This window comes from Pundamilia nyererei, unplaced genomic scaffold (assembly GCF_000239375.1).
Source record: "Pundamilia nyererei isolate P.nyererei 1_Seehausen unplaced genomic scaffold, PunNye1.0 scaffold00010, whole genome shotgun sequence".
Lineage (NCBI taxonomy): Eukaryota > Metazoa > Chordata > Actinopteri > Cichliformes > Cichlidae > Pundamilia > Pundamilia nyererei.
This window is the reverse complement of record NW_005187411.1, coordinates 7,003,016-7,007,308: the sequence shown is the minus strand read 5'-3', so window position 1 is coordinate 7,007,308 and position 4,293 is coordinate 7,003,016.

The following is a 4,293-nucleotide window of genomic DNA, read 5'->3' as shown; positions in this document are numbered from 1 at the left end:
CTTGATGATCACTTTATGGTTTGCTATAGAACAAACATTCAAACACATTTTGAATGTAAATCCCCTTATTCAAATCTATTCAAATATCGCTATGCCTTACTGGCAGACACAAGACTATATCTGGTAAACATCTGTTTCTTTCCTTTAGTGACCTTAACATTTCCATATGCAGATAACAGAATGCAAACTCTGCACAGCATCACATGAGTGAATACTTTTGGTGTGATTTCCAGTTTTAGTTGGATGGTTTTCCATAAAGTTGAGACTGTACTTAAAGAAAACAACAACAAAACGCCCTATTGTTTTTTTGTACAAGTTTTTGTACAAGTATGTTTTTATGACCAAATTGTGAATGAGCTAAAAATAAAAAAAGCCCTGCTTTTTTTTTTTTTTTAAAGAAATAAACGCTTTTATTTAAAGTAAAATGAAACTAACTAGAAAGGTTGGGATACATCGGTTTGCAAATTTCTTAATCCCCAGTAGACTAGAGTCCTGGAATATCTTAAATCAATGAAACATCTATTCAAACCATAGTTTACATTCTGGTTCTTGTATTATAAACTATTACTTATAAACTATTATAAACATTGTTTCACCTTCTTGACCACATTTCATATTTTGAGCAATAGCGTATTTTCATGTACATAAGTGCAATTTAAATAAAATTGCTTCACGTTTATACTGAAGTACAGTACTTAAGTAAGTGTAGCCTTGAGTGCATTTAGGGCTTCTTGTAGCAGAAGAAGTTCCTTCTCAGCTGGCAGTTTCTCATGCTGAAGGATGCAGTACCGTTCTTCTCAAGGACGCCACAAAAGCTGTGAGATGGGCAGCTTGGAATATTTTCATATTGCATGTGCTCTCCACTCACCCACAACCACTTACCAGCCAGGTTACACAGGCCTGTCCACACCTGCCAACATTAAACAGAGAGGTCCACATACAAAAACTTGTAACAAATAAAGAGTTTCTCAATACAAATACAATGTAGGAAACTGGCCAACCTCATCAGTGGTAGCCTCTTGTGCTCTCTCTCGTGCATAAGTATGTTCAAATGGAGAGATCAGCGTGACCAGGTCGTAGCGGTGGTTCCAGTCTGAAAAGGTTGGATTATTTGTGTTGACTCTATCCAGAGACCTGCAGTGATCCAATGCCTCCTCCCACGTCTTATTCTCCTTCACCAGAACCAAAGGGTCAGTATAACATGTGAAATGTCGCTCCAATCCACAATCGCTGGCTACCCATTTTCCATTTCTCTTATAAACACAGTTTCCCTGTGCATTTGCTTCTGCAAGAACAAGGAGAAGTAAAGTAGTGAGAATGCACTGAGAAGTTTTCAGAGAAGGTTTGAAGACCAAATTGCATCTGAGATGTAAATCTGACCATTGGCAAGCGCCACTGTGTGCGCTCAAATCTTCATCTTTTATTGTTTGCATCAAAAAGGCCTCAGCATGTTTCATAAATGTACTGTAGATAATAGTATAGGCAAGATATAATAGATACAATAGATATAATAGATTTGAACTTTAAAACAAATAAATGTTAGCCTAACAGAAATACTGTAATACAGTTATACAAATATAATTCAGTTACATGTTCCTTACCAGTTATATGTTCCCACATGGTGAAGGTGGCTATCTCATCATCTTGGGACCATTTCCATGGACTTGCTGCATCTTCTCGGTATAATCCGATCCAGCCGTGCTGAATAAAACGTTCATTTTCTTGCTCGTTTCTGACAGTGACCAAATCAGTGTAGTTGTGCCTGCAGTATGCCTGTGCATCTCTCCATGTCATGATGATAGAAGGGGAGTAGTATGCAACTTTAAATTGCCCACAAACAGGAGAAAGGAAGAGCAGCAGTTGAATGAAAGTGCATGTCTTTGTCATCATGTTTTCCACAGGAGGATGACACTAGAGCAAGAAAAGCATCCACAGACAGGAAAGAAATTGAGAGAAATCTATAGTGAAGCTCTGCTTTATTCACTATGTAGTTTTACTCATATATACATATGATGTGAAAAGCTGATTATAAACCTGCATTCATGCACTCTACCTAACTTAAAGTAAGAGAACTTACCTTGCATGTGTTAGGAGGGAAGCTCTGAAACTTAGTCTGATGATGACATTTCTTTGTCAAGTCTGGGAATTACTCATTTTACTAATACATTTTACTAGTAAATTGTCCCTGTTGAAAAGTCAAACTACTTTTCAACAGGAAGCAAAGCAGCAACATTCAAATGCTTTATGATAAATCAAATGTGTCGCACACGTTTACTCCATTTCTTTTTATTGCCTTCAGTTCCCACTTTCTGCAAGTTCTCACCACTTGCAAGCAGCAAACTATCAAAGTGGATGTTTTTTGTGTTTACGTTTATGTGTCCAGGCATGCTATGTATGAACTCGTGTGTTTATGTGTGGCTGATTGGGACCTGATGTATGTAAAAACAAAGAATTACGTGATTAAAAAAACCAAAAAAACAATTTTACCTGATTTTTTTTCTGAGGACATTCGTTTTAAATTTCCATAGAACAGTGGCAGAATAATGTCCTCGTAATATCAGGCCCTTGTAGAGCAAAATGTAGTATTTTGGTCTAGAATGAGGCATGCTGTATAAAGCACTTTGAGTAGAAAAGCACTAGATAAGAACCAGCCCATTTACCGTTATAAACACAGCCTTTTTGTGTTGTTATTTGTCTTGTAATATTCGAAACTACCAGACTGCGGCTGCACACAGCAGACAAGAAGAAACGGTTAACTGTTCCACACAGCTGAGACACTATTACGCACAACATTTTAACACAGCAATACAAACAGGCCTAACTGGGCACAGCTAACTACAGTCTATTACATTTTGCATATTTCAGATAGATAGATAGATAACTCTTTATTGTCATTGCACAGTCATACATAGTACAATAGTTCAATGAGATTGGAAAACTGTCCTATGTCGGCACTACATGTAACACAACACGACATGATATGACACATCACAACGCAACACAAACAACACAACACAGTATATTAACTTAGTAATAAAAAGAATAATAATAAGTGTATTGCACACTGTTATTATTGCACATTAATTATTATTGCACCTTGTTATAAATATAAATATTATTATTGTTATTGTTTTAAACATTGTTACTCCCCCCCCAAAAAAAGTCCAGGGAGGTATCCAGTCAGGTCAGCTGTTAGCATTGAACAGGGCTGTTGCCCTGTTGTAAAAGCTGTCATTGAGTCTGTTTGTCCGGGACCTCAGCAGCCTGAACCTCCTGGCACGGCAGCAGCTTAAACACCCGGTGTCCTGGGTGTGTGCAGTCCCGTAGGATGCTGCGTGCCCTCTTGAGACAGCGAGTGCTGTACAGGTCCTTCAGGGAGGGAAGAGGATGTCCAATAATTTTTTGGGCCATGTTGATGACCCTCTGGAGTGCCTTTCTGTGTGCTGTGGTGCAGCTGGAGAACCACACACCGATACAATATGTCAGCACACTTTCAATGGAGCAGCGGTAGAAGACGGTCAGCAGCTCCTTCTTCAGGTCCATTTTTCTGAGGATTCTCAGAAAGTGGAGACGCTGTTGGGCCTTCTTTAAAACCGCAGAGGTGTTTGAGCTCCATTGGAGGTCTGTGTCTATGTGCACACCCAGAAACTTGAAACTGGAGACCCTTTCCGCGCACTCCCCGTTGATGCTGACAGGCTGCAGCTCGGACTTCCTCCTTCTGAAGTCAGCTAATAGTTCTTTTGTCTCGGTGGTATTTCACCTGACTCAAAAGGCAGATTTGCAAAACATGCAACGTAGCCAATTGCCCTTCTGCAGAAAGGGCAGTAGTGTTAATACTGCTTAATTCAATGCAACCCTACAGGGACAATTCTAAGAGTTTCCAGGGGGATAAAACCTTTTAATGTGCTGTTCCTCTGTTGTGCTCCGTTTTTAAGCTGGTAGTTAAATAAATATTTAAATAGAAAATAATGTTTTCATATTACTGCCATGGCTTATGATAGGTAATGGGGCTAGGTCATTTTGAAAAAACTGACTGGGTGCTGTGATGCTTGTCTGGAAGTATTAACTTTTTGTTATCGTTTTTTGGCCATAAAAACTGAAAAAGCATTAAATATGTAGTCTTTAAAATAAAAACTGGAATTAGAAGAAATGTAAATGTGTTACACCATAATTTGGAGAGTTTTTGTATTCATATATCAAATAAACAACAATTTTTATTCTATGAATAAAACCTGTGTGAACTTCATCTCACATAAAATGATATTACTTAGTGGAGAATAAATTTGTCTGTAG